Here is a 25,002-nt window from a genome sequence, read left to right as displayed (position 1 = left end):
AGGATGGGGGCGTTATAATGTACGATCAATCTCACTATTCGTTGGTAAAAGAGTAGTCCAAAAGCTGGCGGTGAGTAGTGATGACTAGTTGCTTTTCCTCTAGTGTTATATTGCTAAATTAAGGACGGTTAGCGCAGATAGCCCTTGAGTAGCTTTACGCGAAATTATAAAAAAACAAAACAGAAATCTTATAGCTGGTAAACTCGTTCTTCGCGCACGAATCATACACAAACATTAAGCCTAATTGTCGGTTTTTAGGCGCTTGTATTGAGATAGTTGAAAACATATATAACATATAACACTTATATAACATATATATAATAAAATAGTGAATTATGATAATTATGATAACTTTGTTTGTTTGTTTTGAATTTCGCACAAAGCTACTCGAGGGCTATCTGCGCTACCGTCCCTAATTTAGCAGTGTAAGACTAGAGGGAACGCAGCTAGTCATCACCACCCACCGCCAACTCTTGGGCTACTCTTTTACCAATGAATAGTGGGATTGATCGTCATATTATAACGTCCCCACCGCTAAAAGAGCGAGCATGTTTGATGCGACGGAGATTCGAACCCGCCACTTTCGGATTACCAGTCGAGTGCCTTAACCACATGGTTATGCCAGGACGCCCTATATCAATACGAAACCTGTAAGTAGTAATATCATGCAGAGACAAACGATTGGATTTGTCACAACCATAACAGACAGTGAAATAACTGTATATTTTAGTTTCCAAACAAAAAAAGTGATCTATCTACTGTCCAGATCGTTTTTAAAAACAAATATCTGATATTCCAACTTAACTAACAACATTTAACCAACAGATCAACGCAGATAAATTGACTTATGAAAAACGAACAGACTCGGTTAGGTTTTGATGCCAGTGAATTTCTGCTTATTGCGTAACCCGATGGAAACAACAGTTAAAGTGTACGCTGGGAACAACGTACATGTGACACATAATGTGACAAAACCTCCGAGGATTTGTTTGTTTATTTTGTTTTTTTGAATTTCGTGCAGAGCTACTCAAGGGCTATCTGTGCTAGCCGTCCCTAATTTAGCAGTGTAAGACTAGAGGGAAGGCAGTTAGTCATCACCACTCACTGCCAACTCTTGGGCTACTCCTTTATCAACGAATAGTTGGATTGACCGTCACATTATAACGCCCCCACGGCTGAAAGGGCGAGCATGTTTGGTGCGACCGGGATTTGAACCCGCGACCCTCGGATTACGAATCGAACGTCCCAACGTGCTTGGCCATGCCGGGCCCTAATTATGGTGACAAGGAGTATTTCAAAAGCAAATGTCGTCATGTTCTTTTTGTATCTATATCATTTGTATATCAATATGAAACTTGTAATCATTTCGTGCCATGTGTTAGCTAACGAGCATCGAAAGTGAATAACTTGTGACATAAGTATTATAGTTAATTGCTGTAGATTATATCTCGTGTAAACTAATGCTTCTGTTTCAAAACGTATATAAACTTTAGGCCTAATTGTCCATTTTAGACGTCCACTGGAATTTATATTGTGTTATTTATTAGCCACAAATATGTGAAGAATTAATTTAATGTGTCTCCTTACGTGTTTGTTTACTTAGCTACTAAGACAATTGTCTTTAATTTTATGAACGTCGTAGTTTTAAACTCTTGTAAGAAAGAAAAACAGCACGTTAATCGTCGTTTCGTTTAACACTCGTATGAACGTAAAATTACTGTTATGGAATTAAGGTGGTATGAATATTGGGTTACCAGAAGACTGAGCAAGCATACACGAACTAACTAAAACGTATTGTTCTTTAACATGCATGACATTTATATTTGCCGTTAAATATGTTGGGCTCTTAATATTCGTCATGGATGTAGGATAACCAACTGGTTTGTTATGAATTTTTTGCACAGTTAAACGAGGACTTTTTGCGCTAGCTGTCTCTAACTTAGTAGTGAAAGACTAGTGGGAAGGCAGCTAGTTGTAACACCCACCGCCAACTCTCAGACTCTTCTTTTACCAAACAATAGTGAGATTGACCGTCACTTCATAACGTCGCTCCCAACGGCTGAAAATGTGGGCGTATTTGGTGGGACGGGGATTTCAACTCGGGACCCGCAGATTACGAGTCGCGCGTCCTAACCTCCTGGCCATGCCGGACCAGAATGACCAAATTCACCAAAATAAACCTTTATCGTGGAGTTTCTATTGAATACGTTACAGGGGTTTTAACGATCTAACATCAGTTCTGCTGCAGCATACGTTACGTAAGGTGCACAATAACACCTGAATGTTTAACACAGAACTAATACAATAGCTATACTGTTGATGGTTTCGCTGACAACTTTGTTTTTCGTCTACCACAGGTTTATTTCTAGCCACCTTGTCTATAGCATGGCTTTCATTCGCGAAAAAAAAATGTATTTTTGGTTTGGTTTGAATTTCGCGCAAAGCTACACGAGGGCTATCTGCGCTAGCCTTCCCTAATTTAGCAGTTTAAGACTAGAGGGAAGGCAGCTAGTCGTCATCACCCACTGCTAACTCTCGGGCTACTTTTGAACTACGGTTGAAAGGGCTAGCATGTTTGGTGCGATGAGGATTCGAACCCGCGACCTCCAGATTAGGAATCGAGCTCCCTAATCATTTGGCCATACCGGGCCTAAAACAATAATGACAAAGCATGCCAGTGTTGTTATATTTAAACAGTAGAATCATTACTAAACCCGGCATGGCCATACAGACAAGGCACTCGACTTCTAATCCCACAGTCCCGGTTCGAATCCTTGTCGCATCAAACATGCTCGTCCTTTTATATGCGAGAGCATTATAATGAAGCGCAATGGGTGGTGATGACTAGCTGCTTTACATCTAGTCTTGTACTACCAAACCAGGGAAAACTAGCGTAAATATCTCTCGTGTAGCTTTGCGCGAAAATTAAAAAACAAACAAACAAGTCTTAATACCCAGCTACCCAAGATTGTATGAATTATTTATTTAAAAATAACCATTTTATTGACCCTTTCGAACATAAAACAGTTAACCTAATAACCTCACTGCTCCTCGAAAATTACTTATATTTGTTGGCATCCTATGCTGATGATGCACGTGATTTACGAACACCAAATCATGAAATTAACGAAGAGGGTCGGTAAGAATATTTATTATACAAGTTAAAAAAGTATGATATACAAGCGTAATATATTCATTGTTTGCAACACAAAAGAAATAGGATATTATGTGATGTCCGGGAAATTTGCTACGTCACGTCACGAGGATTCACTATACAATATTTGAGAACGTGAATTGATCATTCACGACATATTGGGAACAGGAATACATACAGCAGCAAATACAATAATTGTAACGTTGAACTTAGTTTAAACTTGTCGTTTTTCTTTTCATGACTGTAGTCGTTCAAAAATCACAAAAATAAACTGGATCTTCTTTTGAAAAATTAATGATTGGTTGGTTTGAATTTCGCACAAAGCTTGACGAGGGTTTGTTTTGAATTTCGCGCAAAGCTACTCGAGGGCTATCTGCACTAGCCGTCCCTAATTTAGCAGTTTAAGACTAGAGGAAAGGCAGTTAGTCATCATGGCCCACCGCCAACTGCCAACGAATAGTGGGATTGACCGTCACATTATAATACCCCCACGGCTGGGAGGGCGAGCATGTTTGGTGCGACCGGGGCTAGACGAGGGCTATCTGCACTAGCCGTCCCTAATTTTGCAGTGCAAGACTAGAGGGAAGGCAGTTAGTTATCACCACCCCCAGCCAACTCTTGGGCTTCTCTTTTACCAACGAATAGTGAGATTAATCGTAACATTACAACGCCCCTACGGCTGAAAGGGCGAGCATGTTTGGTGTGACGGGGATTCGAACCCGCGATCCTAAGATTACGAGTCGAACGCCTTAACCATCTGGTTATGCCGGGCCTGGAAATTAATGAATAATTACACAATAAAAGCTTTGTGAATAAAGTTTGTGATTCAGCACAAAGCCACACAATGGTCCTCATGTGCTCTTACCACCACGGATATCGAAACTCGGCTTCTAGCTTTGTATATCCGCAGACATACTGCTGTGTCGTTTCGAAGGAGGGTTAAGTCTAAAGTTGAGATATCTTATCATTACATCTTTGATTATAAGATAGATAAAATTATTAACTATTATTCCATAATCTTTCCTAGGACGTTTTTAAAGGTACGTTTGAAGGACAGTGAGAGGGCCACACAATGTTTTATTTCGAATCTGTCATAATATGTTTTGCTTTAGAAATAACAAAATATTAAAAAAGGGAGAAATATATATATATATATATATTTACTTATGAACTATTTTATTATATATATTTTGTTTAAGTCCATGGATTCAAAAGATTTGCATTTAATTACAATTGTTTTGAATCTGTCTTTTCTTACTCATTTTGATACTATTCAGTGGCTCAGTGGTAAGTCTAAAAAACAGGATTTGATACCTGTGGTGGACACATCGCAGGTAGTTTATGGTGTACATTTGTGTTAAAAAATCAAACAAACAAAAGTATTTTCGTATGACCAATACACAAATACAATCACACGTTTTCCAAATCCTTACTTTTAACTTTTCAGGTCACTTTCACATCGGACTAATAATGTGGGAAGAGGGTTACGAAATAGCACATTTTATGGTCAAGAAGTATTGACCACTAAGTTTTACACTGTGCTACGTGTGTGTTGTGAACTGTGTATGATTCCGCTGTCTTGGTGAACTGGAACCGATGTGTTCTAAAGATGTCAGTATGAATTGTTACAAGAAAAACACATTGTTAGTAACATGCCGAACACGTGATGTTTTACTTGAATGTAACTGACATACATGGATCGGTTTCGTCAGATCTGTTATGTTGGTCTTAAAACCAACTTCGTGTAATATAGATACGTGCATCTCATGTACTTTGTGAATGGGTGTATCCGTTCTTCTGAATACCACAAATAAGAACACAATAGACTTTTGTAAACATTTTTTATTGAATTAAACGAATAATTCGTAGCAGAATGTTACAGAATTATTAACATTTTCAACCTGTTTTTTTTTTTCCAATTCACATGTAGTGCGTTTGATGATTACTGATACTTAAGTTAAATACTCACAAAATCTGGTAAAACAGAGAAGTCATGCGACTTCTGATTGGATATTACTATCGGATGATGTGTTACACAGCTTCTGATTGGATATGACTACTAAATGATGTGTTATCCAGCTCCTGGTTGGATGTTACTGAATGAAGTTACTTTAACATTTTCTGGTTTTTCTGAGTGCCGATTAAAAAAAAAACTGTCACCATAGTTTGTGTGTACAGCATATCTTAAAACGCTAGAGGGAGTAATGTTCTTCAAAATATATTAGATCTTTTCCATAAAAGGTATTAACAAAGTACGAAAACCTGGCTTATGTTTTTCACACTACACGAACTGCTTTAGTTTGTAACTACCAAATCCGGTTATAGTAGCTCCATCAGTAAAAAGAGGCCCTGGTTATACATACGAATAATATTTATTATTTTAATTACATTTATTGAACACAATTTGTTTTCAATTTTTCAAAGCTTTATAACTGTAAGCTTGTGCAACAGGTTCCTACACTGATGACCTTGATTGCACGGTTACCTTGAAATCCATCGAAATAATTAAGATGCACCAGTTAATGATGCGAGTTCAGTTTTTCTCGAGGAAAAATATAAGAAAAAACAATACCCGAGGAAACATAAAATAGAATGCTATTAGAGATATAATGATTCTATTTTTTCACACATTCCGTTTCGCTAATCACCTTGAGATTATAACTTGTTTTTAAACACGTTTTAATTGAGGTCTTTAGAAACTATTGAATTCTCCCAACCACAGCTAAGCCTAGTTTTTGCAAGTCAGTTTTTCCTTTAATAAATAGTAATTACCCTCAAGAACATCAAGTTTATTTTTGCATTTCAGACAGTGCACTTTATCAGTTGGTTTAATAAGATATTCTGAAAAAGGAAATTCAAAACATTCTGGTTTATAAAACAAATCAAAAGCTCGGACTCGCTAATCGAATAAAAGAAATGTTCTTAATGTTTATAACTTTCAACTTCAATAAATATATCAAGTTAAATTCAAGTTAAGTTTGTAGGCTAACGACGCTAAAAACCGGGTTTCAATACTCGGGGTGTAAACAGCACAGATAACCCGTTATGTAACTTTGCACTTTACTAAAAATTAAACTAATTCTCATTACATTTGGTTCAGGGAAACTCAGTGATGCTTCTCAGGTAAATCAGTAACCATGCTGAGTGTCAATACAGCCTCACCGCACCATAAAATCACACACAGTGGGAGTGGCGTCAAATCGTTTTGATTTTGCAGCGTGTGAATGGAAACACCTACTGTCGTTGCAGCGTGTGAATGGAAACACCTACTGTCGTTGCAGCGTGTGAATGGAAACACCTACTGTGGTTGCAGCGTGTGAATGGAAACACCTACTGTCGGAGCTGTAACATAATTTTCACTCTTTTTTTTTTTAAGCTCAAGAATTCTATGGAAGAATTTCACGTATTTTTTTTAAGTGTTACATCAATCAAAGACATTTACTTTGTAGTCAGCATTGCTTAACTAGACCTGTAGAGGTACGGAAATAGCCCATACAGGAAATGTTCTACAGGTAAGAACATCGTTAATGTTGTACGCGTTATCAAGTAGATTAAATGTAATTCGAAAGTGTTAGTTTGATCGATATAACTAGACAAGATCATTAACATTTGGTAATACTCTCGTTCTAAGCTCATCTATATAAAATGAGCACTGGGGATAAGAGTAACTAACCAAGTGGCATGTTTTTGGAAATAAAATTGAAACCAAGTAGTTAATCACCTCAGCTAAACAGGTGCTGATTTGATTCATTGTTTCATGTTGTTAGCACTGAGATTAGTGTACATCATGGTCACTAGGTGTTCGTGTTGCAAGCGCTCAACTAAGCATTTGTTACTGCGTTTGACAAATAATGACGAAAACATTATTTTAGAAGTCTTTTCAAAGTCGACTGCACAATTCTAACTTTGACGAATCTCGTACATTGAACATTCCTCTTTACGTTAACATCAGCAATAAAGAATCGACCTGGCCAGGTGGTTAAGGCACTCGACTCGTAATCTGAGGGTCGCGGGTTCGAATCCCCATCACACCAAACATGCTCGCCTTTTCAGCCATGGGGGCGTTATAAAGTGACGGTCAAACCCAACCACTATTCTTTGGTAAAAGAATAGCCCAAGAATTGACGGTGGGTTGTGATGACTAGCTGCCTTTCCTCTAGTCTTACACTGCAAAATTAGATGCAGCTAGTGCAGATAGCCCTCGTGTAGCTTCGCGCGAAATTCAAAACAAACAAACAAATCAACAGGAAAAATAATAGTTTCACTAATTATTTTCTATTTCTGGACAAAGATTGGGAGCATTGGACATTTATTTATTTATTTTTGAAAACTTCACTTGGCTCTAGAATCAAAAGGCCAATAATTTGTTTTTTATATTTCTCTCATGTTTTAGCTACAAAACAACTATTTTGTTTGATATGTTGTGATATATTCGTATGGTAATTTATACCATACTATAGTGATATGTTGGCATTATCAGCCAAAGTCTGTAATAATGTCTAGCAATCATGACCCAGATATTACCTGGTTTCTTCCAAAGACCAAGAAAGATGACTGACAAGCTCTACTCACCAATAATTGCAGACAGTAACCGACTTAGCAACTGAAAGATGTCATCCGTTTTCTGTCAGTGCGTTAGGGATGAAGAGATAGGACCAACATCTGCTTCAGCTGACAGTCTTTGGCAGCAAAAATTGAGTGTAGTCGCATAGAACTCCAGACTCTGGGGTGACTTATTTGGCAGTAAGAGTTGACTGCACTTTAGAGCACCTGAAGTAACAGTCTTTGACAGTAAGCATTCACTGTACACGTAGAGAACTCTAGAACTATGAGGTAGCAGTCTTTGGCAGTAAGGATTGACTGCACTTATAGAGGACTTCAAAACTCTGATGTAACAGTCTTTGGCAGTAAGGATTGACTACACTTATAGAGGACTTCAAGACTCTGATGTAACAGTCTTTGGCAGTAAGGATTGACTACACTTATAGAGGACTTCAAGACACTGATGTAACAGTCTTTGGCAGTAAGGATTGACTACACTTATAGAGGACTTCAAGACTCTGATGTAACAGTCTTTGGTAGTAAGGATTGACTGCACTTATAGAGGACTTCAAGACTCTGATGTAACAGTCTTTGGCAGTAAGGATTGACTACACTTATAGAGAACTTCAAGACTCTGATGTAACAGGCTTTGGCAGTAAGGATTGACTACACTTATAGAGAACTTCAAGACTCTGATGTAACAGTCTTTGGCAGTAAGGATTGACTACACTTATAGAGAACTTCAAGACTCTGATGTAACAGTCTTTGGCAGTAAGGATTGACAACACTTATAGAGAACTTCAAGACTCTGATGTAACAGTCTTTGGCAGTAAGGATTGACCAAACTTATAGAGGACTTCAAGACTCTTATGTAGCAGTCTTTGGTAGTAAGGATTAATTGCAGTTGTAGAAACCTCCAGGATTTTGCTTGTTACCAAACTAACCTATAATCAGTGTAACTCTGTTCAGGAATTAATTATAAAGCACTGTGCTAATCAAATACGACACTAGAATGAAATACAGTTTCATCATTAGTGAGGTCATAAAATGAAAAGATCGAGGTAAACGTTTCTTGGACAGTAGCTCGATGTCCAAAGCGTGACGTCATATTTTACTAATCATAACACTTCATTCATGTATTTATTACTGTAATATTTTGATTTTATGTTTTATAGTACAACTAAACGTGGAACATCAAGGTTCATAATTTTACTTTACTCCATCATTTTCGATATTTTATTTTGTTTGTATTATTGATAAACCTAAAGCTATAAAATAAGCTCGCTGTACTCTGTCCAACTATGGTATAGATACCAAGTTTTTAGCATTATAAGGCCTCAGACTTATCACTTAGCTTTTGGAAGGCTTACTTTGTTCTCAAAGGGTCTTTAGTAAGTTTAAATGTCGTATTTTATTTAAGATGTAACATTCGGATCTCGTGAGCTGTGAATTCTGGATGGTTTTCAGTGTTTATGATTCGAATGTCTTGTATATCTACAGCTAAGACGATGCTTCAGTAGAACAAATGTTGACATGACAGTACGTTTCTCTAATTTGAATTCAGGATTAGTGAGTTTGGTTTGTTGAATTTCGAGATATCTCTCCTGAGTTTTGCGCTGACACATTACAGGACAGCCACTCAACACACTCACTGGGTGTTAACTACAGGGATGCAGCCAGTCAACAACACTCACTGACTGATAACTACAGGAAAGTGGCCAATCAACAATACTCACTGGGTGTTAACTACAGGGATGCAGCCAGTCAACAACATTCACTGATTGGTAACTACAGGGATGCAGCCAGTCAACAACACTCACTGACTGATAACTACAGGAAAGTGGCCAATCAACAATACTCACTGGGTGTTAACTACAGGGATGCAGCCAGTCAACAACATTCACTGATTGGTAACTACAGGAAGGTAGCCAGTCAACAACACTCACTGACTGATAACTACAGGAAAGTGGCCAATCAACAATATTCACTGGGTGTTAACTACAGGGAGGCAGCCAGTCAACAACATTCACTGATTGGTAACTACAGGGATGCAGCCAGTCAACAACACTCACTGACTGATAACTACAGGAAAGTGGCCAATCAACAATACTCACTGGGTGTTAACTACAGGGATGCAGCCAGTCAACAACATTCACTGATTGGTAACTACAGGATGCAGCCAGTCAACAACACTCACTGACTGATAACTACAGGAAAGTGGCCAATCAACAATACTCACTGGGTGTTAACTACAGGGATGCAGCCAGTCAACAACATTCACTGATTGGTAACTACAGGAAGGTAGCCAGTCAACAACACTCACTGACTGATAACTACAGGAAAGTGGCCAATCAACAATATTCACTGGGTGTTAACTACAGGGAGGCAGCCAGTCAACAACATTCACTGATTGGTAACTACAGGGATGCAGCCAGTCAACAACACTCACTGACTGATAACTACAGGAAAGTGGCCAATCAACAATACTCACTGGGTGTTAACTACAGGGATGCAGCCAGTCAACAACATTCACTGATTGGTAACTACAGGGATGCAGCCAGTCAACAACACTCACTGACTGATAACTACAGGAAAGTGGCCAATCAACAATACTCACTGGGTGTTAACTACAGGGATGCAGCCAGTCAACAACATTCACTGATTGGTAACTACAGGGATGCAGCCAGTCAACAACACTCACTGACTGATAACTACAGGAAAGTGGCCAATCAACAATACTCACTGGGTGTTAACTACAGGGATGCAGCCAGTCAACAACATTCACTGATTGGTAACTACAGGGATGCAGCCAGTCAACAACACTCACTGACTGATAACTACAGGAAAGTGGCCAATCAACAATACTCACTGGGTGTTAACTACAGGGATGCAGCCAGTCAACAACATTCACTGATTGGTAACTACAGGAAGGTAGCCAGTCAACAACACTCACTGACTGATAACTACAGGAAAGTGGCCAATCAACAATATTCACTGGGTGTTAACTACAGGGAGGCAGCCAGTCAACAACATTCACTGATTGGTAACTACAGGAAGGTAGCCAGTCAACAACACTCACTGACTGATAACCACAGGAAAGTGGCCAGTCAACAACATTCACTGATTGGTAACTACAGGAAAGTAGCCAATAAACAATACTCACTGATTGATAATTTTAAGAAAGTAGCCAATCAACAACACTCACTGATGGATAACTACAAGAAAGTAGCCAGTCAACAACACTCACTGACTGATAACTACAGGAAAGTGGCCAATCAACAATACTCACTTGGTGTTAACTACAGGGAGGCAGCCAGTCAACAACATTCACTGATTGGTAACTACAAGAAAGTAGCCAATAAACAATACTCACTGATTGATAATTTCAAGAAAGTAGCCAATTAACAACACTCACTGATGGATAACTACAAGAAAGTAGCCAGTCAACAACACTCACTGATTGATAACTACAGGAAGGTAGCCAGTAAAAAACACTCATTGGATGATAAATACAGAAAAAAAGCAACTAATCCGCACAACTCACCGACAACTAGAATAAGGCAGGAAGTAAACAGGTTTCACCACAAAGTTCTGAGCTACGCTTCTCAGACCGAACAGTGGGATTTTTCTTGACGTTCTGATAACGTACCAGAAACTACTGGACTTTTTGTTTCCTCACGCCAACTCAGCTCACTTAACTAAGAGAAATGACGAGTAATATGTTTGTGTCATAAACTCTAAGTTTGCGCATGCGCATAGTTTGAGATTGTAGTTTTAAACTCTAAGTTTGTGCATAGTTTGAGATTGTAGTTTCTAAATGCTGTAAACATGTCTGTCGTTTCAGTTTGAACCGCTGAGTCTGTTATGGATCTTTCTCAAACATGATCTAATTTTCGACAATTTTATAATGTTTCCAGTACAGTCTATTTCCGTTCTCTTCTTTGTCTGTTGGGCTTCGGTGTGCACGAAAGTGGCCTTGTAGCGTTGCTTACTCAACAGTCACACCTGTCACACACATCATTGAGAACCACTTTCTAGGTTCGTTTTCATTTGTAAAATTAATTCCAGTTTGGCCACCAAAAGCGTTTAATTTAATCAACTTGGAGATTTTCTTAACGGTGTTTTCTGCTTTTCTATTCTTCATCTGATCGAGTCTACAGCATCTGTTTCATTAACCATCTGATCAAGTCTACAGTATCTGCTTTATTAACCATCTGATCAAGTCTACAGCATCTGCTTTATTAACCATCTGATCAAGTCTACAGCATCTGTTTTATTAACAATCTGACCAAGTCTACAGCATCTGTTTTATTAACCATCTGACCAAGTGTACAGTATCTTGTTTATTAACCATCTGACCAAGTCTACAGTATCTGTCTTATTAACAATCTGATCAAGTCTACAGTATCTGTTTTACTGTTCATCTGATCAAGTCTACAGTATCTGTTTTATTAACCATCTGACCAAGTCTACAGTATCTGTTTTATTAACCATCTGACCAAGTCTACAGTATCTGTTTTATTAACCATCTGACCAAGTCTAAAGTATCTGTTTTATTGTTCATCTGATCAAGTCTACAGTATCTGTTTTATTGTTAACTTGATCAAGTCTACAACATCTGTTTTATTGTTCATTTGATTAAGCCTACAGCATCTGTTTTTTCAGTCTTTCTAATCACCTATGTTTTACTTCAGGTCTTTTCTTTTTATTGTTAGATTTTCTAAATGTTGAGTCAAGTATAGACTAATTTTGTTAATTCTCTTATTGTGTGAGTTAACACGATAAATTTCGACATCCGCAAGTCATGTAGATTTACGGTTTTGTATATCACCAAACCTGGAAGAAAAATATGGAGAAAAAGACAAACAAACAAGCCACGACCCAGGTTATGTCGTTATGAGTTGTAAGTCCTGCTTAGACTAAAAAAAGACAGTTATTATTATTTTAACAAAACTTCCTACTTCATTACCTCTACGATGGCGACAAGACGGCTGTTGACTATTATGGTATGCCAGTCTATTAAACTCGTCGTATCCACAACAATATTTAAATTTCTTCAATCTTTATTCTAAAATGAGGCCTGCATATAGTTTGTTTACAAACATGATTAACCTCAAAACACATGCTTTTCACGTGTAGGCGCACAGTAACATAAATATTTATTTTTTGTCAAGCGCAAACCTGCAGAATGGGTTGGCTGTGCGAAAATCACCACTTGGATCAAACTTTGGATTTATAGCTTTTAGAGTTGTAAGTTCTCAACTTTACACTGAGCTGCTTGGGGGTGGGCACTATGAAAGATTGAGCTATTAAACCTAAAAATCTCGAGAAATGACAAATAATTCTTCTCTACAAATTAATGAATTTAAATGCAACAGAATTTCACATACCTAATAATTGAAGCGTACACGTACATAAATAAAGAAAATGTCATTAACCACGTGAAACTTCTTGGAAGGTTTGTAATAATGGAACTGCTAAGTGTTGATACACAGTCATAAAATGTTTGAAATGAAAAATAAATATCTGAGTTCTCAAAGATAACATAAAAGAGTTAATAACAATATTAATAAATAATACCCTGATCCACTTCTAAAGTATTTAAAAGATAAAAATATTTTTTGAATAATATTTTGAAGCAACGTGTCAGTTACCTTGATTAGCTAATGGAACAGTTCTCCATATGACGGCGTGTTATCCAAAGTCTGAACAAATTCCCGTCTCACATGGCCTTTGTGTACGTAACCAATATACTATTTTTACGCCAATACAGTAAGCACACTTCTAACAGCAGAGGGCTTAGAAGTGTACTATAAAGATTATGAGTTTACTGTTATAACTAGTTCTCAGGCAGCTCTGGTTTAAGTCAACAGTGACCTACATGAGTGATGTTCGGGGGCCGTCGTTGACGATAGAGTTAATCTTTACGTAGCGACATACAAATAAAGTTACAAATCGTTGTTTGCCTGCCTATTATTATATTAGCATACTGTACTTCTTTACTCATATAGTCACAGCTAATTAGATAGAAGTCAGCCCTTCTCTCCAAACCTATGTAGACACCTTTCCACATTTGAAGAATTTTGGTAGTTAAGAAGAAAAAAAAGTCGACACGACTTAGATTATCGCATAGCGAAGTGCGTTTGTTTCTAGACAAGCACAAAGCTACACAACGGCCTATCTGCGCTCTGCCCATCACGGGTATCGAAACCCGGTTTTTAGCGTTGTAAACCCGCAGACGTGCAGCTGTGACGATGTGGGACAGCATGGCGTCAAAAAAAAAAGACCAATAAATAACTGAGCCGCTGCTCCAACCCATAATCACAGAGATGACTGATTTTCGCTGTCCTCAGTAGATGGTCCTCTGTTGCTCTCAGATGACATGGCTTTATGATTATGAAACCGAAAACTTCGTTTGTGAAAGAAGTGTTTGGCATACATGTATATATACATACACTAATCAAAATACACTCAAACGTCTGTTTGGAACACAGACACACATATCGCCCTCCGACTCGTAATCCGAGGGTCGCAGGTTCGCGCCCGCATCGCGCTAAAAATGCTAGCCCTCCCAGCCTTAGGGGTGTATAATGTGACGGTCAATCCCACTATTCGTTGGTAAAAGAGTAGCCCAAGAGTTGGCGGTGGGTGGTGATGACTAGCTGCCTTTCCTCTAGTCTTACACTGCTAAATTAGGGACGGCTAGCACAGATAGTCCTCGAGTAGCTTTGTGCCAAATTCAAAATAAACAAACAAACATATCGCCCTCACATAATTTCTTTCATTCATCGGCTAGAGTCAGTTCGAACAGTGCATTACCAATACCAATTATTCATAGAGAAAGGACGTTCCATATGGAAGGAAAATAAAGTTTACTTTCGAAGGGCCAGGTAAAAGGTAAATGAAGAAAGCTGTTTTATCAATCTATACATTCTCTGCGCATTGCGTTTTTATGTTACATTTCATTGTGGCTCACAAGTAAAAGGTTAAGATAAATAACTTACGTTATGGAAATCCGCCATCTCAGAGGCCATTAGTTTTAAAGACTGGAACGGGGGTTGGGGGCCAGGATTGTCTGGCGAGTAAACAAGGATTCTTCTTTTAACTTACGAGCTCTGATGCGTGCTGTCTCACCTGTGATTCTGGTTGACTTGGTGAACTGTTCTCGCACCTGCACGCCGTTCGACGGCCTAAATAAACAGTCCCTGCCACCTATCGGTAAAGAATGAAAGTATATTAAGCAAATGCTGAAAAACTAATGGACAATGAAGTATTCCAATAAAAGATGTTTCCTGGTACAGAGAGGAAGAGAGTTTGGTTAGCATCGCATTTCAGGTACTGGTCGTAGACGTTTCTATGCTGTTGTTCGAGAGATTCGGTAAGTTGTGGTTTGATTCATTTATCAAAATGTGGTTCCTCCAGGCGGCACAGCTTATAACGCTATGTTTCAGAGTCGAATCCCTCCGCGGAGCACAGCACAGATAAATAATTTTTCAGTTTTGTGTGCTTAACACCAAATAAAGAAACGAAGCATAGCGGTATGCCTGCGGATAAACAAATAAAGCATTTTCTTAGAAATAACAAGCTCAATTGATTATATTAACATACAATTCGAAAACTAACCTTGGAGTTATTGCTTGTAGAAAAATTAAACCTAACATATATGATCTTAGTAGAACTACTTCCGTAGGAAATGGATCTTTATTTTCTACTTTTCACCAAATATACCGAATACCGCTCGACCTAAGCATGAAATTTGTTTGTTTTTTGAATTTCGCACAAAGTTACTCGAGGGCTATCTGTGCTAGCCGTCCCTAATTTAGCAGTGGAGAGGGAAGGCAGCTAGTCATCACCACCCACCGCCAACTCTTGGGCTACTCTTTTATCAACGAATAGTGGGATTGACCGTCACATTATAACGCCCCCACGGCTGAAAGGGCGAGCATGTTTGGCGCGACGGGGATGCGAACCCGCGACCCTCAAATTAGAGTCGCACGCCTTAACGCGCTTGGCCATGCCGGGCCTAAGCATGAAATAATTAGTGTGTTTTCTTATAGAAATATCCACTCTTTTTTTTATGTGTGATGTTCATGGGGCAGAAGCTCCCCAGAAATTAAAATGACTTTCAGTGATCTTTGCTTTAGTGTAACACGAAACAACACAGGATATAAATTACTTTGACCTGCAGTGGAAAGTGTTTTTACTTAACGCATCGGTCAGTATTTTCCGAACCGTGTTACGAGTACAGTGTGGGGTTTACTTGGTCGAACGTGTGTTTTTGGAACTGTGTTACGAGTAGAGTGTAGGGCCTAATTAGTCGATCGTTACGGGCAAACAGAAAAAAAGAAAATGAAAAAATAATAATGAAAAAGTTTATGTCTAGGGTGACAAGGCATAAGAACTTTCTCAAGTTTTAAAACTGGTGGACACTTGGTTTGAAAAAACAAACAAACATTGTAACTACTACAGTGCATTTCATTATTGTATTGTGGTTACAGAGAAAATGACTCGTGTACGAATTATATTTTACACGCCCTTAAAGAATAACACAAGAATCCGTGACTGGGGTGAAATATGAAAACATGTATTCAATATCTTTCGAAGCACCAAACATTAAGTTCCAGTTTTCTGCGTGCATCGTACATTTTCCGCCAAATTGTTTAGCGTTAAACAGCATTTTAATACGTTCGTCTATGTAGTACGTTTTTTACGAAGTATTTGATACATCCGAACTTCAAAGAAATGATTTACGTATGCTGGTTAATGCAGTGATGTTGCTCCGCAAAAGCAAGTCGTGACATGTTTAGCAACTACATGTGTATAATTGTATATTTCACGTTGAATTTCCGACCACTCAATATTCACATTCGAAGCAAAAAAATATTCATAGCAAGGGTTCCGAACCACATTTCAAGCCAATAAGGACTAATTCCTACATTTGCCAAGGAAGGGTGTGGCTATGAAAAAAAAAAAAACTCTTTGATCCTAAAAGCCAATGTAATAGAGTTTGGCATATATCATGATAACGTTAACAAGATGATAAGCAAAGATTTGAAGCTAGTGAAATCGTACAAACACGTGAGCATTCACACTTCGAAACTAATGGCTGTTTGACTGGGAAAGATGGCGGAAGAAATCTAATTCACAGCCATCTTATTGGATCAAATATCGAGTTTCCAGATGTCAGTGACTTTCATTTACATAAGAGTAATAGAGCCTCTTGTTAAAACTGATGTTGCTGACCTTCGCAGAAGCTTGCTACAACAGAAAGTATGAAGATGAAATGGACTGTAGTCATAACCAAAAGACGAGGGACGACAGACGATCACGGAAGGATACGTTACCGTAGGACCTGGAATACCATTCTTATGAAGCGCGACCAACCTCCTGTGTAATAAATAACTTTAGGCCATAACGGATCACGACTTAATAACTTCAGTCTGTGTTCAACCTGGTATTAAAACTGAAATGAGAAAAGCCGATAAGTGTAAAGAAACTACCGGATCGGGACAGAAACCGGGTATTTTCCGGCTAACAAGGCTAGCGCTCTATCAGTGAGCCGTCCAAGAAATACACAATCGTGGTAAGAAGAATTGTAAGTGAATGTTGTGGTAGATACTTATGCTATTGGTAGACTACTGACCTCATTAACCAAGAGGTTTGGGTTTCGAATCTCGATCCAATGTTTCATTTCACTTGTCAGCATTTAACATAAAATATAATGTTAAATATCACTACGTGTAACTTGTTAAAGCTACATTATTCATGTGTAGGAATTTTACGGTTGTTTCTGCTGTTCTAACAACGTTTTTAAGTTCTCTACGTTACACTGAAGTATACTGTATATAGCAGACACTTTCTTAAATTCGAAACTTTAACAATCGGTCTTGTCTAACAGACAAGAGAGTCAAGATAGAACAATGAGGTTCTCACTTTGAATGGCCTAAAATCAAATTGTCATTGAAAAGCCAATAGCGTTCACTACCAACTGATATTTTTGGTATGTTTTCAGTGTGAGATGAAATGGGATAGACATCTTTTGTAGCAAAATAAACATGATTTGCAGCTAAATAGACATCATTTGTAGCAAGATAGACATACTTTGTAGCAAGATAGACATACTTTGTAGCAAGATAGACATACTTTGTAGCAAGATAGACATTAATTGAAGTAAGATAAGTATTATATACAGCAGCGCAATACTGTGTGACATTGTAAATGCCAGACAGGCTCAGTTTAAGAGTTTGTTTGTTTTTTTAAATCTGTGAGGCGTGAATAATTACTTGCACTTGGACTCCTTGAACATCCATAGCATATGAGGTGAAGATATATTCACTCTAGGTGAGGTACGGGTACAAATGCAAAAAGACCCATAAAAACCCGCAAAATGCAAAATTTTTGTATATCTCCTCGTAGAACCAATAAGCATCCCTATTAAACTTTGTAAATATCCATTCACACTCTGCGAAGTTTTTTTTTTTTTTAATTTCGGGCAAAGCAACTCAAGGGCTATCTGCGCTAACCGTCCCTAATTTAGCAGGGCAAGACTAGAGGAAAGCTAGTCATTACCACCTACCGCCAACTCTTGGGCTGCTCTTTTACCAACGAATAGTTGGATTGACTGTAACATTATAACGCCCCCACGGCTGAAAGGACGAGCATGTTTGGTGCAACCTGGATTCGAACCCGCGACCCTCAAATTACGAGTCGAACGCCTTAACCCACCTGGCCATGCCGGGCCCTCTACGAAATAGTTGCTATTATATTTTTACAGATATACAGTCTGGTGTTATAATGAGAGAGATAGTTCTATGTTAATAAAAAATCTAGCTTGATTCTTATGTGTAAGGAGTTCTTAAACAAACTGATTTAAACTACAGTCAGCCGATTTAAAGTAGTTCATATCTAAAGTGTTGTTACTTAAGTAATAATTAATTATTTAAGTAGCACTTCTGCTATTCTTATGGTTATTGTATTCCCTTTGTCCAAGTAAGCCCTGATATTATTAACGTCTTGACGTCACTGGAAGTAGCAGCTATGGTGAGGTTCACATATCATTGCTGTTTTCCACTTTTACACTGCAGCTGCAGTAACATCAGTTGTGTATCTACGAAAGAGACAGGGACAATCTGTACATTTGAGAACAAATGAATATGAAAATGTGTGTCCTATTAACGACGCAGCATGCTAAAAGTGTACAACTGTGACGTATGTTGAAATACGCGCAACGTAATTTTTAGAAAAATGCTATCCAGTCATGTAATTAAACGTAACGGGAAACGACGTGTAGATATATATATATATAATATGAGTGTGTATCTATATTATATAATGTTTGCTTGGGTGTCTCTGTAACATAAAAAATAAACAATAGTGTTATGTCCCTCGCTATGGATAGAAACACGAATTTTAGTGTTGTTTGTCCTGAAAGGTTCTATTGCCCCAGCGGTATATTGATAAGGGATCTTACATCTAACTCGTATGTATATATAAATATGCATACGTATTTAGATTCACGCCCATACTGTTACTTCATTGAAATTTACACGACACAAATTATCCGTGCTCAATAATTCAGTAATCTAGTGGTGCAGTGAATTTATACAGCCTGGTATGACCAGGTGGTTAGGGACACTCGATTAATAATCTAAGAATCGCGAGTTAAAATCCCTGTTCCACCAAATATGGTTGTCTTTTCAGACGTAGGGGCGTTATAACGTGACGATCGATCCCACTATTCGTTGGTAAAAGACTAGCCTAACAGTTGGCAGTGGATGGTGATGACTAGCTGCCTTTCATATAATCTTACGCTAATAAATTAGGGACAGCTAACTCAGATAACCCTTTTATGTATTTGGCGCGAAATTCAAAACCAGCCGAACAAACCGTACGTGTAAAGCTGTTAGGAAGACCGTGCCGCTGCTTTCACAGTTTATATTTGTTCCTGTTTATTATTATTATCAATTCTCTGCTATCAGTGATGTCGTTGTTTTATTTGTTAAGCACAGCATGAACGTGTTTTCTCGAGCCATGGAATAGGTACAAAAACTTATCAGCTGAACAGGATATGACATTATTTATCAGACAGGTGAAACCATATGTAATTCTACATAATGTTGTTTATCATCAGTAGGATATGATGACGTCGAGGGTGTTGTTCCCACGCAAATCCCATCATTCGAAAGCAAAATAACGAATTTTAATAGTACATGTGTTCTTTCTATTGAACGTATAAGTGACTCACGCCTTTTTGAGTGAAATTAAATGTGTTTGTTTGAGACTGTTACTATTGGAAGCACACGAATGTATTTATGTAGAAGAGTTTCTTTTTGTGCGTTAATTGAATCTCAAATGTTTATGTGAATCATTCAGAGACCTATAAAAAATATTGGACCAGAAACACAACCCTCGGTGAGTATAAATTAACAAGGTAAACGAGTCATATAGCTGATTAATCTGCAAGCTTGTCAAGCAGACTCACACAGATCTATATTTGTTAAAACGTCTAATCAGTAATGGCACCATTTCTTCAACTTCAAGGCCTCGTGCGCCGAGCGTGGCCGGGTGATTAGTGCGGCGTGACTGTGAATTCTAGGTTCCACGAAAAACGTTCTTTTGCAATCAAAACACGTTTTACTCTTCGGAGCCATGGACGAGCTTTAGGGTTACGGTCAGGTCCCACTATTCAATAAGAGCGAAGTTAGCAGTGGGTTTGTGGAATTTGTTCATCTTTTTTTCTTCTATACGCGTTCAGAATGAGAGATAGTAATGAGAAGACAGCCTTTGTGAGAAATTTGAAAACAAACAAAACCAGTCTTCTGAATATACTTTTAAAAGTGTGAAACCTCTTGACATGAGAACTGCTTTCAAGTAATTTCCCTATGACAGTTCAACGTTAAGTCTCGTGGCTTTTAACGCATAAAATCGCGTTTCGATACCCACGTTTGGTGGAGATTGTACATTGTGTAGCTTTGTGTTTAACAACATACAAATTCAAATAATTTTGCAACTTAAGACGAGTTTTCTTACGCCCGTAAGACAAAAAAGTAAATAAAAAGACAACTTTGAAGTAGAGGATGTCAGTCGAAGTTAAGCTTAAACTTGTAACAACATACAAGTAATCACATCTACTTTAAGCTTAAAATTGTTTGAGAAAACAATAAAATAACAGGCTGGTCAAAACATATATCACTAATTTATTAGTGATATTAATTACTATGTGATAGTAAGTGATAGTAATATTTATTACTAATAACAGAAAAACTTTTTCTTTCACAGCCATTCGCAGGTCTGAATTACTGTGTTTCTCTGTAAGCCTTTCAGGGCGTTTTGGGCTTTGTAAAACAAACGTCATATGGAGTAAATGCGGTCATGATTTAGTCTGTTATACATTATTTTCTTTTCCACATTGAAGGCTATGAAATGTCTAAGTCTGTTTGCAGATATTTAGAAATATTATATTAATTCTTTATACAATATTTATCGTTTTGTTCGATGACTTTGCGCTCAGTTTTTGTGCAATAATGCGTCTTCTTAACGCGTCTATCTCAGCTAAGTAGACGCGACAACTAATTCTTCATTTATTACACACAAATATTAGTTATTACCATTAGATTACATCTAGGAACATAGAGCCGCAATCGCTTGCGGATTCTTTAACAAGTATCTAAGTGAGTAGGTTGTTAGTCCTCTGCACCGAGCCGTCCCTAATTTAGCAGTGTAAGACTAGAGGGAAGGCAGCTAGTCATCACCACCCACCGCCAATTCTTGGGCCACTCTTTTACCAACGAATAGTGGGATTGACTGTAACATTATAACGCCCCCACGGCTGGGAGGGCGAGCATGTTTGGCGCGACGCGGGCACGAACCCGCGACCCTCGGATTATGACTCGCACGCCTTACGCGCTAGGCCATGCCAGACCCACACACAAATATGAAGTTAAATAATAAACTATACTATTTTAGTCAAAGATTAGGGTTGAGTAGATGTGTCTTTCCGTAGTGGACCACTCCTGTTAACATATTTCTCTTTCCCAGTTGGTGTTCGATTATTATCTGTACACATTTCTGTATTCCTGGTGAAACGATTTGATTTTTATGTTTCTGTCGGAAGTTCGCACAAAACTACACCATAGTTATCTGAACTAGTTATACTTAGTTTGAATTAATAAGCTAGAAGAAATGTACGCACTCAGCTATTATTAAGCTACTTGAATCAAATAATAGTATTCGACTGTCACTATTTTACAGCAGAGGGAAGCGAACCAGGGACCTCCAGCTGCACAAATCAGTACAATAATAAGTATCGAACCGAGGGAATTCTCCTGTAATAAGCATCTACTCTATGAACTGAGCTAAAGTGTTAACCACCTAGCACTTATTAATAACTCCAATTATCAAAGGTAAAGTTTTTTTAGATAGAATATCACAGATTTAGAACTGGTGGAGATTCAGTTCATTACAAACAAGGGTCGTTTGGAATTAAACACGAAGCTACACAACAGGTTATCTGTACTGTGCCCACCAGGGGTATAGAAACTCGGTTTCTAGTGGTACGCGTCCGCAGAAATGCCGCTATTCCGCTGAGGGGCTTAAATAAGGAAGTATTTCATTATACATTACGGTGTACTTTAACAATTATGTTTACATTTTTCATATGCGAATGTGTAAAACTTTGTCAGCAAAAATATCTAAATCACAAAATTGCTCTGTTTTAAACTGTTTCGTATACTGGGAATAAATGTTAATATGGATCATTTACTTGGGTTTTATAAATTTTATATTAAATTAGGGCCCCCCAGTGGCTCAGCAGTATGTCTGCGGACTTACAACGCTAAAATCTGGGTTTCGATACCCGTGGTGGGCAGAGCACAGATAGCCCATTGTGTAGCTTTGTGCTTAATTCAAAACAACAACAAAAATATTAAATTAGGCTTACGTTTGTTTGCCCTGTTCCAATGGTGTCGAGCAGTTAGTTAATTTATTCAGTGTTAAGACATTCGTATTTTGTACAGTTATATACCAAGATTATGATGTTAGCTGAACTCGTGCCAGTTTGCATCGTTGCTATAGTATCCAGTAAATAATATTGGTCTCTAACTCCGTTATCCTAAAAGTGCAACATCTACTAAGCCTCAAAACATTATATATAATAATAATAATTAAACAAAGTATAAATGAATAACTATATAGCATATATAAAAATAGCAGCAAGCAGCACTCAGTCATTTACTTCCCTGTCGTCGGTAGTTCGAAATCACAGATGGCGCCACGCTACCGGGAAACCACACTAATAAAATGTTCGGTGAAAGGATTTATTTTTGTTTTGTTTTTGAATTTCATGCAAAGCTACTCGAGGGCTATCTGCGCTAGCCGTCCCTAATTTATCAGTGCAAGACAAGAGGGTAGGCAGCTAGTCATCACCACCCACCGCCAACTCTTGGGCTACTCTTTTACCAACGAATAGTTGGATTGAATGTCACATTATAACGCCCCCACGGCTAAAAGGGCGAGCATGTTGGGTGCGACCGGGATTCGAACCTGCGACCCTCGGATTACGAGTCGAGTGTTTTATCCGCCGGGCCTCAATAGTTCGGAATTAAAAATTAAAGTTAGAATACATTAAACATTCCAGTTTGGAATTCAGTTTGTCTACGTATAACACTCGTGACTATGATAAACTATGTTTAGGTAATAAACATACTTTCTTTATCAGCTATCACTTTATTAAAATTTTCAATTCCCCCATCGTCCTATCGAATGTGATAAGTTGGGACTCACGACATGGAGGAATGCGGAGAGATTAGGTTTTCAGGTATCTTGAAGATTATAAAACAAGCTATTTTTGATAACGTGAGCTACAGTTGTTATCTTTAACAGATTCGAGACTATCTGAGAAATAAAAGGTTACTCTCTTAGGTCTCTCTAGAGTAAGGTTTTCAACGAATTTATTACACTGGGAATTTTGTGAAGGGGCCCTGCTGTGACGTTTAATGACTATTATAAGAGACATGCGTGTCCTAAAGTTATGGAATACAATATCTTACTCACGATGGGACCACTTGGTATCCAGAGTCCTTTCAATACTGCACGTTTCTTCGTATGTCTGTCTGTAGCATCTGGTGATTTATGGGAGGTCCGTGTCACACGCGTGTGTCACGTGTGAACTTTAAGGATCTAATGACTTTCCTTTTACAAATACCTCACTCCTCGTGAACTACCGAAGATTTCCAATTCTGATAATGATATCTAAGACCAATGACAAATTAGCTGACGTTAGAGGTGAAATATGGCAAAATGTCACTAGGCTTAAGAGATACGGTTTCTTCAGGTCATGGAGTCAGCCCAGTCACGAAACAGTAGAAACACAGAACAGAAAGTTCCCCGTTTTTCTCCAAGATTGATGAAACACCCACTTAAAGGTCAAAGGTTCTTCCTTCGAAAAACAACAACAAAAACTGTTTTTTTTTTTTTAAATATGTGATTCCTGAAATCGACTTCTCTGATTAAAGTTTGAATTACGCCTAAATGCAATATGGTTTGATTAACAGAGCAATTATTTTATAAATAAAAGTGTAGGGTCAGCGTGTGATGTAAGTATACACTTATTATTTTGTAGATTTAAAATGTAATTATTATATAATTTGTATGTATTTATAGACACATGATGTTATAAATTTTTCGTGTTAATGTCTGTGAGATCAGAATTACGAGCTTACAAAAAATATCCTCTACACACACAAAGGAAAGATAAACCGATAATGTCAAGTTGAGTCTTAAAACAGGAAATCTATATATGAAAATGTGCGCGTGCGCATTTTACAGGGTACCTAAGTCTTAACCTCCATGTTTTATATTGTTCTCAAGTTTGAGAGCTAGTTCAAAATTAAATACCCTTCAAAATATAGTTTCATATATGCAAACCACGCGACACGTGAAGCCCGGCATGGCCAGGTGGGTTAAGGCGTTCGACTCGTAATCTAAGGGTCGCGGTTTCGAATCCCCGTCGAACAAACATGCTCGCCCTTTCAGCCGTGAGGGCGTTATATTAATGTGTCGGTCAATTCCACTATTCGTTGGTAAAAGAGTAGCCCAAGAATTGACGGTGGGTGGTGATGACTAGCTGCCTTCCAGTATGTCTTACTGCTAAATTGGGGACGGCTAGCGCAGATAGCCCTCGTGTAGCTTTGCGTGAAGCTCAAAAACAAGTAAACAAACAGTAAAAACAAGTAAAATTACAAAATATTTTTAATATAAATATGAGATCGCGGAAATGAAAGAGGTGCAGCAAATCTTATACGTAGAAA

General features: G+C 38.1%; 1 protein-coding gene across 1 annotated transcript in view; it reads right to left on the bottom strand.

Moving 5' to 3' along the window:
* The window catches only part of LOC143245233 (uncharacterized), a 31,748-nt gene extending 7,903 nt beyond the window's left edge, over positions 1 to 23,845 (bottom strand). The window contains exons 1-2 of the mRNA XM_076491351.1: positions 23,747 to 23,845; positions 14,831 to 14,908 (exon numbers count right to left, since the gene is read on the bottom strand). The gene's annotated coding sequence lies outside the window, so the exon portion shown is untranslated. The remainder of the gene's footprint in view (positions 1 to 14,830; positions 14,909 to 23,746) is intronic.
* Positions 23,846 to 25,002: the final 1,157 nt, after the last annotated feature.

Source organism: Tachypleus tridentatus, chromosome 2 (assembly GCF_004210375.1).
Source record: "Tachypleus tridentatus isolate NWPU-2018 chromosome 2, ASM421037v1, whole genome shotgun sequence".
Lineage (NCBI taxonomy): Eukaryota > Metazoa > Arthropoda > Merostomata > Xiphosura > Limulidae > Tachypleus > Tachypleus tridentatus.
The sequence above is the reverse complement of the archived record's forward strand: the minus strand, read 5'-3'. Positions and strand labels throughout refer to the sequence as shown.